At 42.5% G+C, this 26,939-nt stretch overlaps 1 long non-coding RNA gene across 1 annotated transcript; it reads right to left on the reverse strand.

Annotated features, from left to right (window-relative positions):
* Nucleotides 1-19,349: 19,349 nt before the first annotated feature.
* On the reverse strand, nucleotides 19,350-26,909 carry LOC142174844 (uncharacterized). Its single transcript, XR_012703924.1, has 2 exons — nucleotides 26,557-26,909; nucleotides 19,350-19,676 (listed from the first exon to the last, which is right to left on the reverse strand). It is a non-coding gene; the product is annotated as an uncharacterized LOC142174844 (long non-coding RNA).
* Between the last annotated feature and the right edge of the window lie 30 nt (nucleotides 26,910-26,939).

The following is a 26,939-nucleotide window of genomic DNA, read 5'->3' on the forward strand; positions in this document are numbered from 1 at the left end:
CCTTTTAAACAAACGTTCGTTCTCGAATGGGTCTAGAAACATACCTGGAGTCTCAAATAGGTGTAGATATCTGCTCCGCATCTCTCGTTCGATCTCCCAAGCACACTCCTCCATGGGCTGACCTATCTACTGTACTTCCATCGAAACTATATCCTTTGACCTCAACTTTTGAACCTGCAGCCCCAAAATGGCCACCGATTCCACATCATAAGTCAAATCACCATCCAATCGGATCGTGCGGAAATCCAAAACATGAGACGGATTGCCGATATACTTCTAAAGCATAGATATATGTAATACTGGATGCATACTCGACAAGCTAGGTGGCAAGGCAGGCTTATAAGCCACCTCCCAATCCTCTGAAGTACCTTAAAAGGTCCAATGAACCGAAGGCTCAACTTGCCCCTCTTCCCAAACCTCATAACACCCTTATGGGTGATACCTTTATCAAAACCTTCTCCCGACCACATAAGACACATCACAGACTTTCCTGTCAGCATAGCTGTCACACCTCCTTTTTGCGCGCCCCGCCCAGAAGGGTTAAATGCGCGAGGGAGTTTTTCCAATTTAAGTGACAATATTCGAAATGAGATTATTTATTTAATTCAGAGTCGCCACTTGGGAAAGGTTTGGCTTTTGGTGTCCCAAGTCACCGGTTTATCTTGAATCCCAAATCGAGGAAATTTTCGACTTTTCCAAATGAAGTCTGCGAACCAGAAATTCTAAGTAAGGAATTCTGTTGACCCGAGGGAAGGTGTAAGGCACCCTCGAATCCCGTGGTTCTAGCACGGTCGCTTAAATTGTTATAATGGCTAAATATCTGATTTAAATACATGTTGTGACGTGCTTTTATTAAGTTTAAATCGCTTTTATTATTATCATTTATTTTTATAGAATTTGCAACGTCGCGAAAATATTTCTCAAACCACGTCGCAATCAATGCACCCGTAGTTGTTGACCATTTCGACTCCGTTGAGATTTGGATTCGGGTCACATCAATGCGCACCCGAGTTTAAGAATGTAGTTTAATTAAGCCGCGCCTAAAGAGTCTAGCGCGTTATTATTTTTGTAGGAGACCATGAAATTCACTAAAACGGCCTATCCTGAATTCTAAATAATTATTATGGTTACTTATTGAGTGCCCCGCAATTTTGCATTTTTTTTTATTTGGCGAGGCTCGTCTCTATTTTAGAAAGGATATCCTAAAGTGGCTACATTTCTAATGCGTTTGTCTCTAAAACTAGAAGGAAAAGGTACATGCTAATTTAATTATATGCTTTGGCCTAATCCGGATTCTTATCAACTTCTGATTAATTATTTACAAAGTGGAGAAACCATTATAATTCATGGAAAGAATGCTTTAATTTGACAAAGAGACTACATGCGAGCTGATGATATGCTATACTTGCATCCAAACGTTTCTTTAATTGAATTTCACTAGACTTATTTAGGCTAGATTAAGGGAATTAACTACTAGGCGTTATTACTGATAGGGATTCGAACGCGCTTCCATATACTGCCCAGCGGGTCCTGATAAAGGAAACTAAAAATAGAACAGAACATCAAAAAATGGAAGTACTCTATCATATGCATATCATTATAGCTAACAGGAATCTGGTCAGTCGCAATGTCAATTATCTGTACATCCTGTGTACTGTACAATTACATACCTCGTAACAACAAACGACTATAAACTAAGACGCAAGAGACTATAACTTAGTTAAGCATCAACTGATCTTTCCCTGCTATTGAAATTACAAACTAATCAATTATATAGAAAGAAATCAATTATGCCATGAGTATTACAACAGACATTTAAACTTCTCCAACTTTTCATTTCATGCTTTCAGATTGTTACAGTTACACCAACATGGGACTTGAAACGTGTACCTGGATACTGAAATGCAAAGAAGAAGTGGAAGCAGAAGAGTCAGCAGCAGCAGCACAAGAATGGTAGTAACAACAAAAGCATCACAGCAGCAATGACAATCCCAGACCAAACAGACCAAAGCAGTGAACCAATGGTACAGTACTCAATGTTGATCTTTTCCAAAACTCAAAGGAAGATCCTAAAATCTGATAGAAACAGACCAAACTGGATGCTGGATTTCAAACACGAAAGGATGAGGAAAAGTAGTGTTTCCAGTCGAACAAAGAATTTCTTTTCTAAATTCCCCCTCCTGATTTCCAAAATAAACTCTCTTTCTCACTTAGAAACTGATTCTGTTTGGTTTCAGCTTCCCTTTATGTGTGTCTCTCTCAATGTGTATCTGTATCTCCCTTCTATTTCTCTCTTCCTTTCAAAAATCTCTCCCCTCCCTGTTGTTATCCTCTCCTCTTATCAGATCTATCCTCTGTCTGTGTGTGTTAATGTGTGTGTATTTTTGCTCTCTCTTCTCGGATCTCTCTGATGTCCTCCTCCTCCTCCTTTAACTGAAACCATCCCTTTAACAGCCTTTTTAGATCATCAGAACACTTTCCCATGTGCTGCCCCTTTTCAGTTTTCACTTAGCTAATTAAGTATAAACCTCCCCCATCATATTCCCTGGCAGTCTTACTTTTGAGTAATGTTTATTATTTTTGAATTAAAGTAGAGTATGGGCAGCAGAAAGTAGTCTGACAGCATATGCTGTCAAACTGTTTTAATTCAGAAAGAGGGCCTTTATGCACATGTTGTGCACAAGTGCACGTGCTATCAATTCAATTTGCAATTACAGACCACACCTTAGATTTCTGAAATCCAATTAATAACTATAAGTAACTAGACTCGGTTCCTAATTAGATTCAGGCAATGCTTGACAGCAGCAGGTCAATTTGTTATTGTTTGGACAATCGAAACTAATTGACGACATATGTCGACTCGACTATACTAATCATAACATGTACAATAGTAGTCAAAAATCAGGCATTTAACAGTATCGAACACATGACTCGAATCATACTGACCAAGCAGAATTGTACTGGGGAATCAGTTGATCAGTCAAATTTGAGGTTCGATTAATTGCACCGCACACACATATACACATTATCAGTAAAAATAGAAGATGGATTCAATCAAACACAGAGGTTCAGGTAAGGTGGACAAACAACAGTTGATAAAAATTCAAAGACACAAATTAAAACAAAACATGAACAGACCTTTAATCAGCACATGGAATAAAGAAAAGAAAACAAAACAAAACTCACCTTAAATCCCGAAAAAATCAAAGAGCCTCAGGTTGGATTCGAACAGGCCTTTCTTAAGGCTGAACGGACTTTAATCGAAGTGTTTCTCAGATGAGAAACACTTCGATTAAGGTCCATTAGACCTTAATCTCTTTGGCTTAAACGGATGCGGACCAGTGACGAGGAACCCTAAGGTTCCAAAAATCAGATCTGGGATTCATGCTTCCCTGGTCAGATTCGGACCAAACCAAACATGTTTTGGTCACGAGGGGGGTCTGGGGAGTGTCTGGTGTGAAACTGGGGTCAAGCAGTGTAAGTCAGGTTCCGACTCAAATCTTCAAATGAAGATTCGATAAGGTGGGAAGGGATTCGAGCTAAGTGGTTAACAGATCCATGTTCAGGGTTGTGAGGGGGTTCTATGGTGTTCAGGCGGAGGTCACCGACGTTCATGCCGCCGGGTTTCTGGTGAAAGGGAGATGGGGGCGGCTCTAGGGTTTGGGGTTCTTGTGAAGATGATGAAAGCTAGGGTATTGGATAGGGGGGCAGGGTACGAGTGGGAGCTTATATATGGAGTGGATGAACGGATCCTGGCCGTCGGATGAGACACGATGAAGGGCCAGGATCCTTCAACTAATAGGAAACGGTGTCGTTTCAAAACTAGAGGGGTTGGGTCGGTCCGGGTGGAATGGGTCGGGTTCATCAGTGGGTTATGGGGAAGTGATCTTGGCCGTTGATCAATCTGAGATCAACGGCTCAGATCAGACTGGATTAAAACGGCGTCGTTTGGACGCTCTGGGTATCAGCTGGTCTGGACCGCGTTACACAGGGGTTTTGGGTTTGAGTTTTGGGCCTCGAATTAAAAATGAAAATAGCCCAACTGATTTTCAACCCAATTTTGCACTCTCTTTTATTATTATTTTATTTCATTTTTTTATTTTAAAACAAAACCTAAGTAAATCAAATTAAAATTAAATAAACACTTAATACAATTATTTGCACACACATATTAAAATATTTAAAACAGGTAAAATCAAACAAAACAAAAATCACGGACAAAGACGCATATTTATGATTTTCTATTTAACAACCGGATTGCGGTTCAAATTACGCATGCCACGTACATTTTGTATTTTATTTTAATAAAATGGGCAAAAATCATAAATAATTAACAAAATGCCACGTAAAATCCGAAAATTGTACAGCATGACCATTTGTTATTATTTTTCATTTTTTTTAAGCGACTGTCGCGTAAGACAAAAATCACGTGCTCACAGCTGCCCCTCTTTGTTCGGACACACGAAGAGTTTTCGTGCAAAGATAAAGTGAGCGGATATGAGCGATTTTTGCCTATGGACTACTCCGTGTGAAGCATGTTTTTTTTTTGAAAGATTTGACCGAATCTTTGCTTCAAAGATTTCCTACATATCCTGGGCTAAACAGGAATCAGGTTAATGTAGTTCGGGAAGCTTCGGTAGCTGGGACTACCATGAGATTGCAATGCTTACTGTTACTGCTGTTGCTGTTGTCAATGCTGCATCACTGACCACCTTATTACAACCAAAGGAAAATTGAAACTGAACTATATACTTATATGCATGTCAACTGCTAGTTACAAGATCCCTATCTATGATTCTTTTGCGACTTGATCTTGGGTCTCAGCTGATTTTGCTTGTAGACTTCGATCCGAATCTTGATGCTTGCAAGTTGTAGGTGCTTGCTCACTCTGGGCTACTCAGTGAGACGTGACTGGCAGAGTTCAGGACCTTAATCGAACGTTGGAGTCGATCCGCCTTCCATTTACCTCGATATCTCGGGACATCTTCTTTTTGTCTTTTTCTTCTTTGATTCTGAGTCGAGACTCATCTCGTGGGTCATTTCGATCCGTGTGGCTCGAGGTTAGACCTGCGGGAGAAAACAAACAAACGAACGAAATTTTCTGCCCCAGTTTCACTAGGAAAATTCCGTGAATTATTCGCCAGGAAGTTCATAAAATTGATGAAAGAGGATATGCATGCTCAGTTCAGGGTTGAGGCCCTAAACCGACTAGCTGGGGAGAAGTTCGGTTTTGGAGTTGAAACTCTAATACTGACCAACTGGGGGGAAAGTTCAGTTTAGGATTCAAAACCCTAATGCTGATCAAAGGAAAAATTCAGTTTAGGGTTTAAAACCCTAATGCTGACTAAAGGAAAAATTCAGTTTAGGGTTTGAAACCCTAATGCTGACTGCATGAAAAAGCTCAATTTAGGCTTTAAAACCCTAATGCTGGCTAAATGGAAAAAGTTCAGTTTAGGGTTTAAAACCCTAATGCTGATTGCATGGAAGAACTCAGTTTAGGGTTTAAAACCCTAATGCTGGCTGAAAGGAAAAAGTTCAGTTTAGGGTTTAAAACCCTAATGCTGACTGCATGAAAGAGCTCAGTTTAGGGTTTAAAGCCCTAATGCTGGTTGAATGGAAAAAAGTTTAGTTTAGGGTTTAAAACCCTAATGCTGACTAAAGGAAAAATTCAGTTTAGGGTTTAAAACCCTAATTCTGACTGGCTGGGACAAAATTCGAGAACAACAACTGACCTCTTTTTTTTGAATTTTCTTGTTTTAGTAGAAGATAAAAGGGGGTTTCGTGGAAACTTACCTTTCGAGCGAATTCCTTATTGCCAAAATATTTCTTGTACCCATGTACCTTCTTCTTTGGGCGACACCTGCTTCTCGCATGGTTGTCTTGGATCATACCTGTTTCAACTTTTCAGACAAAAATCAATTGTTAGTTCGGAAATGCCAGTCGGTTCGGTGACCTTGATCGTTCCCAGCTGCTTTGTTGCGTCGTTATTTCTATTGCGAAGTCCCGCCATTGATTTGATTCATATGTCGAAACCCTTTAGACTGCTCAGGCTTGTATTTCCAGATTCTGTGATGATTTGCCTCGTAAGGCTCTTTTTTTCTTTTCTCTCTTTTTTTTGTCCCGTTTTGCTTGGAGGTTCTCAACGGGGATTTTATTGGAGGTATTCTGCGAGGATTTGTACAAAAGGAAGCTCTGTGGGGGAATATTTACAAAGTGGACTCTTTGTGTGGATTTTTGTACCATGGGGCATGCTGGGGATTTGTTTCGAAGCGGGCTTTCTAGGATTTGTTTGGGTAAGCTTGTTGGGGAATTTTTACAAAGGGACTCGCTGGGGATGTGCTGGGGAAATTCAAATGGGGATTTTTTTTTTATATCGGGGAGACTCTGTGGGGGATTGTACAAGGGGAGACTCTGTGGGGATTCTTCCGAAGGCGGACTTGCTGGGGGAAATTTCTCTTTTTCCTCTTTTCTTCGAACGCCATTAAACATCATGATTCATCAGGCTTGGACAAACGTACCAACGAAACGAGGTGTTTTCCTTCACGAAACGGAATTCCGTGCAACCAAACCTGCCACCTGTCCTTTCCGGTGTATCCTGAACTTGGGGTTAAAACATAAAAGGGATTCAAAGAGAAACAAAGAAAGGAGAACACAAATTTCAGGAAGGGAGGGTCCCTTTTGGGACGAGAAAGACTTATCTGAGGAAGATAATGCTGGCTTTAAATGACATGACATGCTCTTTGGACTGGATGCCTGACTTTCCATGGGCTTGCGTTTCCCTGAACCAGAACGGATCTGTGATTCCAAACCTAGTGGAACTTTGCCGAAACCTCCTTGGGTGGAGTCATTCTTTCGGCCAACAACGCCCTTTGCGGGTTTTCGCTGGCTGACCTCTCTCATTTCTATTCCTGTCATCGCTTGATAGCACTCTTTGTGAGTTTTTGCTAAACAAGCTCTCTCATTTTGGTCTCTCTACTCCCGTCTCCTAGCGGTGCCCGAAGGTTTTCACCGACGAGACTCTCTCATTTTATTTCTCTCAATTCAGAGTGTGCCGGTATCCATTTGTGACGCTTATTGGTTTCCCACTATCTTTGGTAATTGATCTGAAGGCTTGTGCTTGGTAAAGAGAGGTAGATGATACTAACTTCTAAACTGCTCGACGTGCCCCGGTTTCAATTTCAGGGTGAATGGGATTTTATTGTTGGTGTGACTGAACCTCAGGGAGAGGCTGCATACGTATCCTTTCGGAATCAAGTCAAACATAGTTCAGGCCTCAATCAATGTTTTCTTTTGTTTTCTTTTGTTTTGTTGTTTTTTTTTTTGTAAGCGGCTCAAAGGCTTGTAGTGTTTGGGGAGTAGTGGGGAATAAAACCTTCGTCATTTCAAAAGTGTCAAGACTATTGGAGTATAATTCAGACGTAGTATCTCTTGACTGCATCTGCATTTACTGCTGTTTCGGGATCATTTCCTTCGATATCACCTAGATACAATGCTCCTCTCGGCAATATCTTCCTTATGATGTATGGGCCTTTCCAATTTGGAGCAAATTTCCCTTTTGCTTCCTCGTGATGCGGCAGAATATGCCTCAGTACCAACTGACCTACTTCGAAATTCCTGGGTCGGACTTTCTTGTTGTAAGCACGGGCCATCCTTCGTTGGTACAACTGTCCGTGACAAACCGCGACCATTCGCTTTTCATCAATCAAAGTTAATTGCTCTAACCAAGTCTTGACCCACTCGCTGTCTTCGATCTCTGCCTCGACAATGGTTCGAAGCGAAGGAATTTCTACCTCTGCCGGTATTACAGCCTCTGTCCTATAAACCAAAAGATAAGGAGTTGCTCCTACTGACGTGCGTACAGTAGTGCGATACCCCAACAATGCAAATGGTTAACTGCTCATGCCACTGTCGGGAACTTTGGATCGTTTTCCTCAAAATCTTCTTGATGTTTTTGTTCGCCGCTTCCACAACACCATTGGCTTTCGGCCGATAAGGAGTAGAATTCCTATGCGTTATCTTGAATTGCTCGCATACATCTCCCATCAAGTGACTGTTCAAGTTTGCTGCGTTATCTGTAATTATAGTCGCAGGAATACCGAAACGACAGATAAGATTTGAGTGTACAAAATCCACTACAGCTTTTTTAGTGACCGACTTGAGAGTGACAGCCTCTACCCATTTTGTGAAGTAATCGATGGCAACCAGTATAAACCTGTGTCCATTCGAAGCCTTTGGTTCGATTGGTCCAATGACGTCCATGCCCCAGGCGACAAATGGCCAAGTTGCAGACATGGGATGCAGCTCCGTGGGAGGTGCATGAATCAAATCACCGTGCACCTGACACTGATGACACTTCTGAACGAAGCTAAAGCAATCCTTTTCCATGGTCATCCAGTAATAACCTGCTCGAAGGATTTTCTTCGCTAAGACATACCCATTCATATGAGGTCCGCACACACCTGCGTGTACTTCGTGCATGATCTTTCTCGCCTCCTCAATATCGACACATCTTAGGAGATTGAGGTCCGGGGTCCTCTTATACAACAATTCACCGCTCAGAAAGAAACCACTTGCATGTCGCCTAATGGTCCTCTTTTGATCTCCAGTAGCATGCTCGGGGTATTCTTGCATTTTCAAGAACCTCTTGATGTCATGGTACCAAGGCTGCGTATTTGATCCTGCCTCGATTACATTGCAGTAACCGTGTCTTTCCCTGATTTGGATTTCCAAAGGATCGACGTGGGCGTTGCCCGGGTAGGGTAGCATTGAAGCCAGAGTAGCAAGTGCATCTGCCAGTTCATTGTGACACCTCGGGATATACCTGAACTCTATTGATGTAAAGCGCTTGCCGAGGTCCTCCACATGCTGTCGGTAAGGGATAAGTTTGACATCCCGAGTTTCCCATTCGCCTTGGGCTTGCCGGATAATCAGGTCAGAATCTCCCATAATCAGTAAGTCTTCGACATCCTGATCGATTGCCATATGCATGCCCATGATGCAGGCTTCATACTCAGCTGTATTATTTGTGCAAAAGAAACGAAGTCTAGCTGTGGCGGGATAATGCTGACCAGAAGGCGAGATCAAAATTGCCCCAATCCCTACACCCTTGGCGTTCACGGCTCCATCAAAGAACATCTTCCAGACATGAGCGTCCTCCGAGACCACTTCTACGGTGTTTACTTCTTCATCTGGAAAGTAGGTACTCAATGGCTGGTATTCCTCATCGACCGGATTTTCGGCCAAATGATCTGCTAGCGCCTGGGCTTTCATTGCCGTGCGAGTGACATAGACTATGTCGAATTCCGTAAGCAAGATTTGCCATTTAGCCAGTCTCCCAGTAGGCATTAGTTTCTGAAATATATACTTCAAAGGATCCAACCTGCTTATGAGGAACGTAGTGTGGGCTTGGAGATAATGTCTTAGCTTTTGAGCAACCCACGTGAGAGCGCAGCATGTCCTTTCCAGCAGAGTGTATTTGGCCTCGTATCCAGTGAATTTCTTGCTCAAGTAGTAGATTGCTTGCTCCTTCTTTCCGGTTACGTCGTGTTGCCCGATGACGTAACCGAAAGAGTTCTCCAAGACTGTCAGATACAAGAAAAGTGGCCTCCCTGGTTCTGGAGGGACCAAGACTGGGGGATTTGAAAGGTATTCTTTGACTTTATCAAAGGCTTCTTGACACTCAGTTGTCCATTTAATCGCCGCATCTTTCCTTAACAGCTTGAATATGGGCTCACACGTGCTTGTCAGCTGGGCAATAAACCGACTGATGTAGTTCAACCTGCCCAACAGACTCATCACGTCTTTCTTTGTTCTCGGGGGAGGCAGATATCTGATGGATTTTATCTTAGTTGGATCTAGCTCGATACCTCTCCTGCTTATGATGAAGCCCAAAAGTTTGCCCGACGGAACTCCGAAAGCCAATTTGGCTGGGTTCAGCTTCAAGTCATACTTCCTTAATCTCTCGAAGAATTTCCTCAAGTCTTGGATGTGATTATCCTACGTCCTGGACTTGACTATCACGTCGTCCACGTACACCTCTATTTCCTGATGCATCATGTCATGAAAAATGGCAGTCATGGCCCTCATGTAAGTAGCCCCAGCATTCTTCAAACCAAATGGCATGACCCGGTAACAGTAGGTGCCCCAAGACGTGGTGAAGGCAGTTTTCTCAGCATCCTCTTCATCCATCAATACCTGATGATACCCAGTGTAACAATCTACGAAAGACTGTATCTCGTGTTTGGCGCAATTATCAATGAGGATGTGGATGTTGGGCAGCGGGAAATTATCTTTAGGACTTGCTCTGTTCAGATCTCGGTAATCTACACATACCCGAGTTTTCCCGTCCTTTTTCAGTACTGGAACCACATTTGCCAACCAAGTTGTATACTGGACTACCCGAATCACTCCCGTTTTCAATTGTTTGGTGATCTCCTCTTTAATCTTGTCACTGACCTCAGTTTTGAACTTTCGTTGCTTTTGTTGAACTGGAGGACAATCAGGATGAATCGGCAATTTATGAACCACTAGATCAACACCTAGACCCGACATGTCATCATATGACCAAGCAAACACGTCTTTAAATTCAAAAAGAAGTTGAATTATCGCCTCTCGCATTTTCTTGTCCGTGTGAATGCTTATCTTGGTCTCCCGGATTTCTTCCGGGGTTCCTAAATTTACCGGTTCAGTGTCATTCAGATTTGGCTTAGGTTTATTCTCGAAATGTTCCAACTCTCGGTTTATTTCCCTAAAAGTCTCTTCTTCGTCATATTCTGGTTCTGAGTTCATTAATTCACAGTTAAATAGCTCGTTGTGATCTGGGCATGAAGTCCGCAAGCATGTCATATTTAAAGCCGCATTATTATAACTGAAAGGAAAGATAAAAGGAAAAATAACAAAAATCAGAACAAAAGAAAAAATGGGAAAACAATGACGATTTTTTTTTATTTTTCTTTGGGAAGTTGGAAGACAACAATGTTTACAACTTAGGAATTCAAAACAACAACTGAAAGGAAGAAAATGTTCAAGTTATGTCCTGGAGATAACTTGCGACACAGGAAAGGTGGCAGGACAGGTCTACCCGGACTTCCGTCTAGTCGGGAATGGCGTGGCCTCCCAGTTTTGAAGTTTGGCGTTCGGTCCCACGTACAGTATCTCAGCAGTGCTTGTGCCTTCACCTGGTTGAACCATGTGAGTCTCGTAGAGCATTTCCCTCATTGCCCCACATATCTCCTCGATTTCCTCAGCCGTGAAGACCTCGTTGTCCTCTTCTTCGGTGTATCTTGGCCTGATGAAGGTTTCATACAAATCCGCCCAATGGTTGAGGTAACTTCCAACCCTCATTTCTCCTTTTCTTTGCCCACTCTTTGTCTGCTGGAGTAGGTTTGAAGCCTAGTCCAAAAGGTGTCTTGGTGACTGGCAAGGTAATGGGTTTTGTTATTCCCTGAAGGGTTCGTCCAAGCCCTTTCCCTGGCCTAAATCCGTGCCGGATCATCTCTTTGGCCACCATAACCGAGGCGTTAGACAAGAAAGGCTGGGGGCAGGGTATTCCCTCTTCGTGCTGCTCTGCCAGTACAATCTCGAAAGCTTGATAGACAGTATGTTCGCTCCCTTCTCTCGGTTCAGGATATGGGATGGATGGGTCCCGATAGATAGCATGCTCGTCTTCCCCATGGACCACGATCTCTCGGTCTTCGTACTCGAACTTCACCATCTGGTGAAGAGTGGAAGGCACAACTCCTGCCGCATGGATCCAAGGTCTGCCGAGGAGGAAATTGTAGGATGTATCCATGTCGAGCACCTGAAAGGTTACTTCAAACTCGACTGGTCCTATGACCAACAACAGGTCTATTTCCCCCATGGTATCTCTCTTGATGTCGTCGAAAGCCCTTACGCAGACATTGTTGGGTCGGATTCTTCCGGTCCCAATTTCCATTCTTTGTAGCGTGGAGAGCGGGCAAATGTCAACACCTGATCCCCCATCCAACATTACCCGCTTGACATAGTAGTCCTCGCATTTAACTGTTAGATGCAAGGCCTTGTTGTGTGCCGCTCCCTCTGGGGGTAAATCGTTTTTGCTGAAAGAGATTTGGTTGACGGCGAAGAATCTTTCCGTCATCCGCTCTAGTTGTTCAACCGAGGTTTCAACTGGCACATGTGCTTCATTCAGGGTCTTCAGTAAGATCTTTTGATGCTCGGCCGACCTCATCAACAATGATAGCATAGACACTTGCTCGGGGTACTTGCGCAGTTGATCTATCACTTCGTAATCCGGCATTTTCATTTGTTGGAAGAACACTTCTACTTCTTCAACGCTTACAGGCTTCTTTGGTGGGAAGCGCCTTTGTGTGGCGTTGTTCAGCTCTTGGGTATTTGAATACCTTCCAATGAAAGTATTTTCTGGAAGTTCTCCCATGACCTCTTTACCTTTGTACATTACCAAAGTCTTCTGATAATTCCATGGTACTGTGGACGAGTTGGTCATCGGCTTTTGTGGCATGCGTCCGATAACCACTGGCTCATTCAGTCGAGGTGGTTGAATCGTCCCCCGGGCCACATAGGCCCCTTTTGGCATGTACGTAGGTTTTGTCTTTTTGATCTCGAAGTTCTGCATCTTCTCAGCTCGACCTCGTGGTATGTAAAGAACTCCATCCTTTACCGGTACCACTTTCTTCTCCACCTTCTCTTCGGGCTCGCTCTTTATAGCCTTGGCCTCCTCCCCCTTTTCTGGTTTCTGGTCTGTCTCAGGCCTCTTCCCCGTGTCGACAATGGCAATTATAGCTTTCAGAGCAGGGTCGAATTCTTTGTCTTCGCAAATCATTCCGATCAGCGGCCCATTATTGTGAGTAGGCAATGGATTGTTAGTTACATTCGGGATCTCCTCGTACCTTAGCACTATTTTCCCTTGCTCTATCAAATTCTCGACCACTCTTTTCAACGACCAGCAGTCATTTGTATCATGTCCCTCGGCCCCTGAATGATAGGCGCATCTGACTCTAGCTTTGTAAGAAGGTGACGTCGGGTTTTGCCTTGTTTGAGGGATTGGTTGCAAGAAACCCAACTGGACTAGCTTCGGGAACAAAGTAGAGTATGGTTCACCGATGGGCGTGAAAGTCCGCCTTCGAGGTGGCTCCTGTGGGCGGAAGTTATTCTGCGGGGGTTGTGGATTATAGTGGTTGCGGTAAGGAGGCTGATTTCTGGGAGGTGGAGCTGGGCCTCGGTTGGCTTGTTGCGGCGGATGGACATAAGGCTGGGCGTTCATGACCATATAGGGTTGATGAGCATATGCCAGATTTGAGTGGGGGTAGTAGTGTTGTGGGGTCCTTTCCGGAAAACGGGGCCTGGGATGACGATACTCCCTTGCTTCCAAGGCTGCCATGGTCGTTTCTTCCTTCTTCTTCCCTCTGGCCATTCCTCCGGACCCGCTCTGGACGGCTTGGGAGGTTGCCCTTATGGCTGCTTGACTCAGAATCCTACCTGTCTTCAGACCATTCTCCACCATCTCTCCAATCTTAATTGCTTCTGCAAATGGCTTTCCCATGGCTGACATCATGTTTTGGAAATAGTCAGACTCTTGAGCCTGGAGAAAGGTAGTGACCATTTCCACTTCATCCATGGGAGGCTTCACCCTTGACGCCTGCTCACGCCACTTAATAGCATATTATCTGAAGCTTTATGAAGGTTTCTTCTTCAAATTCGACAGAGAATTTCGGTCTGGCGCAATGTCGATGTTATACTGGAATTATTTCACAAATCTCTGGCGAGATCATCCCATATATGCCACCGGGACATTTCCTGGTCCATATACCATTCCGAGGCTATCCCTACTAGACTTTCCCCAAAATATGCCATTAGAAGTTCTTCTTTTCCGTCGGCTCCTCGCAATTGGTTGCAGTATTTCTTAAGATGTGCAATGGGGTCACCGTGCCCATCGTATTTCTCTAACTTTGGGGTCTTGAAACCCGATGGCAGGTGCACGTGAGGGAACATGCATAGGTCGGCGTAAGAGACGCTCATCTGCCCGCTCAATCCTTGCATGTTCTTTAAAATTTGTTCAAGGCTTCTCATTCTCTTGGCAATCTCATTTTGTTCTGCAATTCTGGGGTTCTGATCCTGCCCGGGTGCAAGCTCGCACTGAGGCGGTGGAGGATTAGTGCTGGTAGAGAACCTAGTTGGGTCAATTGAGAACGATGGTGCTTGGAATGTAAAAGAGGATGAGTCAAAGCTTGGCTTGTACGTGGCAGGCTGTGCCGTAATCGGGCAAGGCGGTGCAGTAAAGATGTTCATGCTTGCATCAGTGGCTGACATTCGGGGATGAGGCTCAGAAGGCGATCCAGCAGAGAAGGCTGAGGTGGCTGGGTACCCGAATGGGGTAGCAGGATAATTTATGGGGACATTAGAAGTCCCACTTGACCTGGAGAATAATTCAGGGAATCCGGGGACGACACTTGGCAGCTCTTTCCCATTATTCCAGTCATCCAGAATTTCCAACATGCGGAGCCGTAGGATTCTATTTTCCTCCGCAGTTGCGGATTCAGGTGTGAGGACGGCTGAGATCGAGCTCTCCTCGGAAACAGGGATTGTTTGTAACGGAATTTCTGAAGACATTTCCACACTTCCTTTTGACCTGGTGAAGTAAGTGTGAGTACTGCTTCTGGTCCTAACAAAAGGTAGTTGAACACTTCTCTTTGACCTCATGAAGTATGAGTGCGAGGCCAGACTTTCACCAAACCAACCATCTTTCCAAAAAACCTGGAGGTACTCAACGACAAACGCAGGGTTAATTTGTAGCAAACAACAGATAGGCAATCTCACGTTGGGCATGATGCACCTATACAGTTAAGTGGATTCCTACATGTTTGCTACGAGAGCATGTGTCGTTCCGGCATTTTTCCTCTTATTATTATTTTTCCCTCTCTTTTTTTCTTTTTCTTCTTCTTTTTTTTTTGTTTTTTTTTATTTTGCAGTAAAAGAAATGCGACCGGATCCGATGAGGATTGCCTACGTATCACGATGCCTACGTGAATCAGATCATTACGTAGTTCGAAACACAAATGAAAGAAACACACCTTTTATTATTGAAATGGTCTATTACAAACTACATTTTGCAAAAGAAAGAGCAAATTTTGAAAATAAACCCAGACTAAAAATCACCCTGATGGGAAAACAGGCAGAAGATGCTAAGATACAGACTTGACTTATGAGTGCATTATGGTTTTGAAAATTGGTGTCCGCGGGGCATCGTTCCGCCTCGCTGCGGTCCTAGGTGTGAGATCCCTCTCAAGTTGCTCCAGCTCATGCATGGTCTGTTTGACATAACTCATCACTGCCAAGAGGACGGTAACGCTGGTCATGTTCTCACATCGTAGACACTGTCTGGTGATGGCATGGGCAATGGCCCTGATCTTATCTCTGGTTTGCTTTTTCTCTATGATTAGACGTTTTATCTGATCACTACATGTCTTGAATACCTGAGCATCCTGTGTATGTTGATTCTTCAGTTGCCGTACTTCTAACTTCATCTGGGCCAATAAGTCGTACCAGTATCTGCTCTCAATTTGGAAATCCTTAGCCTGATTAAATGCTTTGGTCTCAAGTATAGCCATCTCTCTCTTCATTTTGGCAACAGTTTTCTCGTGGTCGCGTTTCGATTGGTTCAAGTATCGGCGATGCTTCTCTACTTTTACTCCCCATTGTGCCTTGAGCTTCGCCATAATCTTTCCCGACTCTTCTAAACCATCTCGCCATTCCGCGACTTCTCTTCTCAAACCCTTAATCAACTGTTGGTCTGATCGACTTCTGGGCTGTTCATCAAGAGACAATCTCAATTTTTGGATTTGGGCCTTAAGTTCTTCATTCTCTCGGACCAATTTATTCTTTTAGCTTCGATCCGCCGCGATCTGCATGCTGTTACTGAATTTCAGACTGTCAATTTGTAGCTTCAAATCACCGATCTCGGCCCGATACCCCTTTTCTTTTGCTAACCAGTTCCATTGCCCTTAGGATGATTCCACAAAATCTTTGAGATGCGGTCTCTTAGTCGGTCTTTCACAAGACAGGTCGCCCCTGAACCAAGCGTGATATCCTGGGGCAACTTCCCCTTTTGCTATATCCATTACACAAGTGCTTGCCGTTAGATGTTGGCACTCACTCCAGATTTGGCGAACTTCTTCTTCGGGGAAACGACCATCTGGACTGATCTCAATCACTTGGGTACTCAGATCTTCATCTTTCGGCACCACTTGATACCTCCCAAGTTGCCTCAAAACCCGATATGGTGCATAGGGTTGGATGCTTTTAAGTCCCATCAACAGAAAGTGGGGCCTGGTTGCCGGCATGTATATGATTTCCTCAATAGGCGACCATCCGAGCGTCCACTGGAGGTCCATGATGTGACGCCCTCAGGTAGATTGAAACCTTTGACTCTAGTGTAGAATTCTCCAATGCAAGTCTTCTCATTCGAACCGTAACCCAAGAGTGGAGAGTGGCGGCATAAGTGATCGGTCATCCATATTTGCAATAGTAGGTTACATCCTTCGAAAAAGTCACCCCTGGCTCGACAAGCAGTGAGAGCCCGAAAAATGTCAGCCATAATCATAGGCGCTAGAGTACTCTTATCTTGGGTGAGCAAACTACTGACGACCCCAGCTACTTTTAGATCGATGTTGCCGTACTTCCTTGGGAACACTATAAGACCTAAGAAGGCTGTCATAAAAGCTAACTGCCTGTGTTCATCCCACTTTTGTCGGTTGCCTTTACTACACAGTTTGAAATCCGGCTTATTGAACCCGCCCTCATGACCATATCTAGCATACATGAGATGGAGACTGCAGAAACCTTTGGCAAGATCTAGATGGTGAAATGTTCGGGGTATTTTCAGAAAATCCAGAAACCGGTGTACCGTGACGGCCCTAGGTGCAATCAAGTATTTGAACCTTAATAGAGCTTCATCACCCCCAATGTATCCCGCTATTTCCTCCAACGTCGGGGTGAGTTCGAAGTCTGAAAAATGAAATCCATTGTGCGCCGAATCCCAGTAAGTGACCAATGATCTGATAATATCGCCCTGAGGTTGAATGTCTAGTAAATCCGGGAGATTTTTCAGATATTTCCTCACTTTTCCTTGCCCCTCCTTGCCTAAGTCATTCCACCATAATCGCAACTCAAAAGGGATCTTGGTCATTATTGAAAACGGTTCATTTTATATCGTGCTCATCCTGCACATTTATTTAGGGTGATAAGCTTTATTAGACTCAAAAATTAAAATTATCTAGATTTTCTTCTTTTTTTCCAAAAACGGGAGGTTGGACCCCCGAGGGTTGCCTACATATCTCACCCCGTGCGAGAATCAAACCGGCGTAGTTCGGTCGGATCAAAATAGGGAAAGAAAAATAAAATCCTTTAAAGAAAAGAAGAATAACCCTTCTTTTTTTTGAAATTTTGTTATATGTTTTGTTTTTCATTTTATTATTTATTTTTGAAAAGAGACCAAGGAAATATTTACACATTTTAAACTTCCTCTTTTTTTGAAATTTTGAAAATCTTTTAAAGAGGTGCTACAAATGAAACAAAAATTTTTTTTTTGGTTTTTTTTTATTTATATATTTTTTGGATTTTGAAAGTGACTAAAAGGAATAGTCGAAACTGAAAGGCAAGCTTTTTTTTCATTTTTTTTTATTTCAGAAAATTCCGGTTAGGTTTGACATTACTCGGACATGGTTTTTTTTCAAAAGACTAAGTAATTATCTCCCTACCCTGCTATTTTCTTTTTTCTCTTTTTTTTGACATTTTTCGGAAACCGGTCAACATGCAGATCCGAAGCAAATAGGTGCGCACAACAAACGGGATGCAGCAGGATGGTCTTTTCATTCCAGGTTGCTTGTCCTAGACGGACCCAACCCCTGTGTTGAGTCCCCTATGTCAAATGCAACATGATGCAGATAAGCGTTCCTACTAGGGATCAGGCATGAGGTTTCGTTATACTAAGTTTATAACCTGGGTAGATGTTCTAGACTGTGCACCCGAGCGGACAACTCGAGTCGAGGAAGGGCAACTTACCGGGAACCAAAAGGCCGTCCGGCTTCGTAACTTATCCGTCCTCTTTCTTATTTTGGGTATCGATAATATTAAAGCGGTAAAAGACAACAGTTAGCACGTTATGTCAAAACAATGTAATAAATATCAGATAATAAAGCCAAATATAACAATTATTCTAAGCTCGAATTCTTGAACCCTGAACCAGTGGTTCTGGGTTCGATCTCCCCAGCGGAGTTGCCAGAGCTGTCACACCTCCTTTTTGCGCGCCCCGCCCCGAAGGGTTAAATGCGCGAGGGAGTTTTTCCAATTTAAGTGACAATATTCGAAATGGGATTATTTATTTAATTCAGAGTCGCCACTTGGGAAAGGTTTGGCTTTTGGTGTTCCAAGTCACCGGTTTATCTTGAATCCCAAATCGAGGAAATTTTCGACTTTTCCAAATGAAGTCTGCGAACCAGAAATTCAAAGTAAGGAATTCTGTTGACCCGAGGGAAGGTGTTAGGCACCCTCGAATCCCGTGGTTCTAGCACGGTCGCTTAAATTGTTATAATGGCTAAATATCTGATTTAAATACATGTTGTGACTTATGTGCTTTTATTAAGTTTAAATCGCTTTTATTATTATCATTTATTTTTATAGAATTTGCAACGTCGCGAAAATGTATCTCGAACCACGTCGCAATCAATGCACCCGTAGTTGTTGACCATTTCGACTCCGTTAAGATTTGGATTCGGGTCACATCAATGCGCACCCGAGTTTAAGAATGTAGTTTAATTAAGCCGCGCCTAAAGAGTCTAGCGCGTTATTATTTTTGTAGGAGGCCATGAAATTCACTAATACGGCCTATCCTGAATTCTAAATAATTATTATGGTTACTTATTGAGGGCCCCGCAATTTTGCATTTTTTTATTTGGCGAGGCTCGTCTCTATTTTAGAAAGGATATCCTAAAGTGGCTACATTTCTAATGCGTTTGTCTCTAAAACTAGAAGGAAAAGGTACATGCTAATTTAATTATATGCTTTGGCCTAATCCGGATTCTTATCAACTTCTGATTAATTATTTACAAAGTGGAGAAAACATTATAATTCATGGAAAGAATGCTTTAATTTGACAAAGAGACTACATGCGAGCTGATGATATGCTATACTTGCATCCAAACGTTTCTTTAATTGAATTTCACTAGACTTATTTAGGCTAGATTAAGGGAATTAACTACTAGGCGTTATTACTGATAGGGATTCGAACGCGCTTCCATATACTGCCTAGCGGGTCCTGATAAAGGAAACTAAAAATAGAACAGAACATCAAAAAATGGAAGTACTCTATCGTATGCATATCATTATAGCTAACAGGAATCTGGTCAGTCGCTATGTCAATTATCTGTACATCCTGTGTACTGTACAATTACATACCTCGTAACAACAAACGACTATAAACTAAGACGCAAGAGACTAGAACTTAGTTAAGCATCAACTGATCTTTCCCTACTATTGAAATTACAAACTAATCAATTATATAGAAAGAAATCAATTATGCCATGAGTATTACAACAGACATTTAAACTTCTCCAACTTTTCATTTCATGCTTTCAGATTGTTACAGTTACACCAACATGGGACTTGAAACATGTACCTGGATACTGAAATGCAAAGAAGAAGTGGAAGCAGAAGAGTCAGCAGCAGCAGCACAAGAATGGTAGTAACAACAAAAGCATCACAGCAACAATGACAATCCCAGACCAAACAGACCAAAGCAGTGAACCAATGGTACAGTACTCAATGTTGATCTTTTCCAAAACTCAAAGGAAGATCCTAAAATCTGATAGAAACAGACCAAACTGGATGCTGGATTTCAAACACGAAAGGATGAGGAAAAGTAGTGTTTCCAGTCGAACAAAGAATTTCTTTTCTTAATTCCCCCTCCTGATTTCCAAAATAAACTCTCTTTCTCACTTAGAAACTGATTCTGCTTGGTTTCAGCTTCCCTTTATGTGTATCTCTCTCAATGTGTATCTGTATCTCCCTTCTATTTCTCTCTTCCTTTCAAAAATCTCTCCCCTCCCTGTTGTTATCCTCTCCTCTTATCAGATCTATCCTCTGTCTGTGTGTGTTAATGTGTGTGTATTTTTGCTCTCTCTTCTCGGATCTCCCTTGTTTTTGAACTGATTGGAAGTCCTCCTTTTATAAGCCTCAAACCATCCCTTTAACAGCCTGTTTAGATCATCAGAACACCTTCCCATGTGCTGCCCCTTTTCAGTTTTCACTTAGCTAATTAAGTATAAACCTCCCCCATCATATTCCCTGGCAGTCTTACTTTTGAGTAATGTTTATTATTTTTGAATTAAAGTAGAGTATGGGCAGCAGAAAGTAGTCTGACAGCATATGCTGTCAAACTGTTTTAATTCAGAAAGAGGGCCTTTATGCACATGTTGTGCACAAGTGCACGTGCTATCAATTCAATTTGCAATTACAGACCACACCTTAGATTTCTGAAATCCAATTAATAACTATAAGTAACTAGACTCAGTTCCTAATTAGATTCAGGCAATGCTTGACAGCAGCAGGTCAATTTGTTATTGTTTGGACAATCGAAACTAATTGACGACATATGTCGACTCGACTATACTAATCATAACATGTACAATCGTAGTCAAAAATCAGGCATTTAACAGTATCGAACACATGACTCGAATCATACTGACCAAGCAGAATTGTACTGGGGAATCAGTTGATCAGTCAAATTTGAGGTTCGATTAATTGCACAGCACACACATATACACATTATCAGTAAAAATAGAAGAGGGATTCAATCAAACACAGAGGTTCAGGTAAGGTGGACAAACAACAGTTGATAAAAATTCAAAGACACAAATTAAAACAAAACATGAACAGACCTTTAATCAGCACATGGAATAAAGAAAAGAAAACAAAACAAAACTCACCTTAAATCCCGAAAAAATCAAAGAGCCTCAGGTTGGATTCGAACAGGCCTTTCTTAAGGCTGAACGGACTTTAATCGAAGTGTTTCTCAGATGAGAAACACTTCGATTAAGGTCCATTAGACCTTAATCTCTTTGGCTTAAACGGATGCGGACCAGTGACGAGGAACCCTAAGGTTCCAAAAATCAGATCTGGGATTCATGCTTCCCTGGTCAGATTCGGACCAAACCAAGCATGGTTTGGTCACGAGGGGGGTCTGGGGAGTGTCTGGTATGAAACTGGGGTCAAACGGTGTAAGTCAGGTTCCAACTCGAAACTTCAAATGAAGATTCGAGAAGGCGGGAAGGGATTCGAGCTAAGTGGTTAACAGATCCATGTTCAGGGTTGTGAGGGGGTTCTATGGTGTTCAGGCGGAGGTCACCGGCATTCATGCCGCCGGGTTTCTGGTGAAAGGGAGATGGGGGCGGCTCTAGGGTTTGGGGTTCTTGTGAAGATGATGAAAGCTAGGGTATTGGATAGGGGGCAGGGTACGAGTGGGAGCTTATATATGGAGTGGATGAACGGATCCTGGCCGTCGGATGAGACATGATGAAGGGCCAGGATCCTTCAACTAATAGGAAACAATGTCGTTTCAAAACTAGAGGGGTTGGGTCAGTCCGGGTGGAATGGGTCGGGTTCATCAGTGGGTTATGGGGAAGTGATCTTGGCCGTTAATCAATCTGAGATCAACGGCCCAGATCAGACTGGATTAAAACGGCGTCGTTTGGACGCTCTGGGTATCAGCTGGTCTGGACCGGGTTACACAGGGGTTTTGGGTTTGAGTTTTGGGCCTCGAATTAAAAATGAAAAATAAGCCCAACTGATTTTCAACCCAATTTTGCACTCTCTTTTATTATTATTTTATTTTATTTTTTTATTTTAAAACAAAACCTAAGTAAATCAAATTAAAATTAAATAAACACTTAATACAATTATTTGCACACACATATTAAAATATTTAAAACAGGTAAAATCAAACAAAACAAAAATCACGGACAAAGACGCATATTTATGATTTTCTATTTAACAACCGGATTGCGGTTCAAATTACGCATGCCACGTACATTTTGTATTTTATTTTAATAAAATGGGCAAAAATCATAAATAATTAACAAAATGCCACGTAAAATCCGAAAATTGTACAACATGACCATTTGTTATTATTTTTCATTTCTTTTTTTTTTGAAGCGACTGTCGCGTAAGACAAAAATCACGTGCTCACAATAGCTCTTCTGTGTTGACTACGCTGTGCGAAGCCGCTCCTGAATCAATTTCACCTTGTCCAATGCATCTTGAACCAAGTCTATACCCAAAAGTTTAGCCTTACCCGGCTCAAACCAACCCACCGGAGATTTACACCGCCTCCCATATAAATCCTTGTACGGAGCCATCTAAATGCTTAACTTATAACTGTTGTTGTAAGCAAACTCCGTGAGTGACAGAAACTGGTCCCATGAACCCCCAAAATCAATGACACAAGTGCGTAGCATGTCCTCCATATCTGGATAGTGCACTCGGACTGTCCGTCCGTCTGAAGGTGAAACGCTGTGCTCAACCCAACCTGAGTGCCCAACTCTCGCTGCACGGCTCTCTAGAACTGCAATGTAAACTGCGTGCCTCTATATGAAATGATGGAAACCGGCATACGGTAAAGGCAAACAATCTCTCCGATGTAAATCTCAGCCAACCGCTCTGGCGAATAAGTAGTACCAACTGGAATAAAGTGTGTGAACTTTGTTAGCCGATCCACAATCACCCAAATAGCATCGAACTTCCTCGAAGTCCAAGGGTCCATGGTGATTCGCTCCCACTTCTACTCCGGGATATCTAACCTCTGAAGCAAGCAACCAGGTCTCTGATGCTCATATTTTACCTGCTGACAGTTGAGACACCGAGCTACAAACCCAACAATATCCTTCTTCATTCTCCTTTACCAATAGTGCTATCTCAAATCCTAGTACATCTTTGCGGCACCCGAATGAATGGAATACCGCGAGCTGTGGTCCTCCTCAAGAATCAACTCCCGTAGCCCATCTACATTGGGCACATATATTCGGCCCTACATCCTCAATACCCCATAATCACCAATAGTCACATCTCTGACATCACTGTAATAAACCCTGTACTTGAGGAAAAGCAAATGAGGATCATCATACTAGTGCTCTCTAATGGTATCAAACAAGGAAGACCGAGAAACTACACAAGCTAGAACCCGACCAGGCTCCGAAATATCCAATCTTACGAACAGGTTCGCCAAGGCCTGAACATCAACTGCAAGGGGTCTCTCACCAACAGGAAGGAATGCAAGACTACCCATACTCACTGCCTTTCTACTCAAGGCATCGACCACCACATTGGCCTTTCCCGGATGGTACAAAATGGTAATATCATAGTCCTTTAGTAGCTCCAACCATCTCCGTTGCCTCAGATTGAGATCCTTCTGCTTAAATAAGTGCTGGAGGCTACGATGATCAGTAAATACCTCACAAAACACACCATAGAGGTAGTGCCTCCAAATCTTCAACGTGTGAACAATGGCAACCAACTCCAAATCATGACTGGGGTAGTTCTTCTCATGGGGCTTCAACTGATGTGAAGCATAAGCAATCACTCTACCCTCCTGCATCAAAACACACCCAATACCAATCCGAGAAGTGTCACAATATACTGTATAAGAAGCAAAAGCTGGTGGTAGAACTAGAACTAGAGTTGTGGTCAAGGCAGTCTTGAGCTTCTGAAAGCACGCCTCACACTCATCCGACCACCTGAAAGGAGCACCCTTTTGGGTCAATTTGGTCAAGGGTGATGCAATCGACGAGAAACCCTGCACGAATCAACAGTAATAATCGGACAAACCAAGAAAGCTCCAAATCTCTGTAGTTGAGGGCGTTCTGGGCTAACTCTAAACAACCTCTATCTTCTTCGGATCTACTTGAATACCCTCACTGGACACCACGTGCCCCAAAAACGCCACTGAACTGAACCAAAATTGACACTTGGAGAACTTGGCATAAAGCTTCTCCTCCCCCAGCTGCTGTAATTCAACTCTTAAATGCTGGATGTGCTCCTCCTGGCTACGAGAGTACACCAGGATATCATCAATGAACACAATAATGAACGAGTCGAGATAAGGCTGAAACACGCTGTTCATCAAATGCATGAACGCTGCTGGACGTTGTTCAGCCCAAAAGACATAATGACCACAACAGGTCCTGAAAGCTGTCTTAAGAATGTTCGAGTCCCGAATCTTCAGTTGGTGATACCCAGACCTCAGATCGATCTTGGAGAACACCCTCACTCCCCGAATCTGGTCAAATAGATCATTAATACGAGGCAAATAATACTTGTTCTTGATTGTGACTTTGTTCAGCTGCCTGTAATCAATGCACATTCTCATACTACCATCTTTCTTCTTCACAAACAGAACTGGTGCACCCTAAGGCGACACACTAGGCCTAATAAACCCCTTCTCAAGAAGTTCCTGAAGCTGCTCCTTCAACTCCTTCAATTCCGCCGGTGCCATGCGATACGGTGGAATAGAAATGGGCTGAATGCCCGGCACCAAATTAATATCGAAGTCAACATCTCTACTCAGCGGCATGCTAGGTAGGTGACTAGGAAACACATCCAGAAAATGTCGCACCACCAAAACAGAATCAATCGTAGGGGTCTCTATACTGATATCCCTCACAAAGGCCAAATAAGAAAGACAACCCTTTCCAACCATCTGATGGGCCTTCAAGTATGAAATAACTCTACTAGGAACATAGTCTAAAGAACCTCGCCAGTCAATCCGCGGCAACCCCGACATTGCCAACGCCACAGTCTTAGCGTGATAGTCCAGAAGAGCATGATATGGAGATAGCCAATCTATACCTAATATTACATCAAAATCAACCATACTAAGCAACAACAGATCAATGCTAGTCTCTAATCCCCCAACAGTCACTACACACAGGTATATATGGTCCACAATAATAATATCACCCACCAGCATAGATACATGAGCAGGTGAAACTAAGGACTCACGGGGCATGTCCAAATAATGAGCAAAATATGAAGACACATATGAATAGGTGGAGCCAGGGTCAAATAATACAGAAGCATCTCGATGACATACTGAGATAATACTTGTGTCTGAAGCAATGACATCTGGTCTGGCAGGGAGTGCATTGATAAGTAGGGATTTTGACCGCTTATTTGCTCTCTTTTACTTACGTTTTTGCTCAAAAATGCTTAACGGTATTCCCGAAAACTAACAAAATGTGCTTACTTGTAGGTGTCACACCTCCTTTTTCTACCCCGAAAGGGGTATAAGGGAGTTTTTTCTAATTTAAGTGACAATCAAAACGGGATTATTTATTTATTTCAGAGTCGCCACTTGAGATAATTTATGGTGTCCCAAGTCACCGATTTCAAATCCCGAATCGAGGAAAGATTGACTCTGTTGTACAGTCCGCAAACACAGAAATCCGGGTAAGGAATTCTGTTAACTCGGGAGAAGGTGTTAGGCATTCCCGGATTTCGTGGTTTTAGCATGGTCGCGCAACTGTTATTATTGGCCTATTATCTGATTTTAATAAATGTTTAGACCTATGTGCATTCTAACTTTTGAAAACCTCTTTTGCTTATTTAAAGAATTAATTCAAGGTTATTTAAAACATATGGCAAGCCACGCCATATGAAATGCACCCATGGTTCATGACACGTTCTAGTTAACCTTGTTGAGAATTGGAATTGGGTCACATGAAATGCATACCCGAGTTTAATAAATAAAAGAAAATCAATTCACATGGCGCGCCTGAAGCGACTACGAAGGTTCAAATTAATAACAAGGTTTGCGAGGGCCATGGAAAGTTTAATTAATGGCACATCCCGATTTTAAGAAGTTAGTAACAATTATACGAGGGCCATGAGTTATTGATGAAAATGGCACACCTCAAATTTTCTATAAAAGTTAACTAGTTTTATGAGGGCCATGGAATTAGGGATTTTATTTGGCATGTCACACCTCAAGTGATACGACAAAGATGAACCTTCGATTCAAATTAGTTTCTCTTGACCCGATTGTTATCTTCAGTAACCCATGTCATGCAAACATAATAATTAAAGATCAAATCTAATTCTTTTATGATCAAACTATCATGCAAAATCAAATAGAACCCCAACCTCTTTTGTGTTTCAAAATTAACTCTAGTGGCCTAACAAATCAATGGCCCAATATGGTAAGTCCTAATCTCTTTTACAATTTTGAAATTCTTATCCAACAGCCCATACCACACATTACCAAATGAGAAGCAATATCACACGAAACAAACAAAATACGTTAAAAATGGTTGGTAACATGTAACTCATGAACACGAAAATTCAAGGCATCAATTTATCAATTTATATACTCCTTTTCAGCATCCAAATATAGCAAATCATTCACCAAACAATTAGATTAGTTCCCAAAAACACTAAACAAATTTTACTACCTAACTATCACATATTAATCATTAAATCTAAAAATAAATAACAGAGAAAAGTTAGAAATGAAACCTCAGCTGCTTTTATTCATGAAGCTCGAATTAAAAAGGAAAGGTTGAAATGAACATGTCAGGAACTCCAAATGAACTTGAAAGCAAATTGAGCCAACGAACCAGAAACTCGGACGACAACCTCAGGCAAAAACTAACGAACGAAGATCAAACACGACCTTGAACTCGACTCTTGGAGCTGCCTTTTTCGTGTGAAAGGGAACCGTTTTGAGCTGATTTATGTAAGGTTTTCCAGCTGGGTTTGGTGTGGATTTTGGGACTGTTTTAGAGTGAAAAAAAGCTGGTTATTGCTGATTTGCGGCTGTTTTCGCTAGGAAACAGAGCTAATTTTGAGGTCGTTTTCATGGCTTTTGGGTGGTTGATTTTGTGAGACTTACATGGATG

This window comes from Nicotiana tabacum, chromosome 20, assembly GCF_000715075.1.
Source record: "Nicotiana tabacum cultivar K326 chromosome 20, ASM71507v2, whole genome shotgun sequence".
NCBI classification, from domain to species: Eukaryota; Viridiplantae; Streptophyta; class Magnoliopsida; order Solanales; family Solanaceae; genus Nicotiana; species Nicotiana tabacum.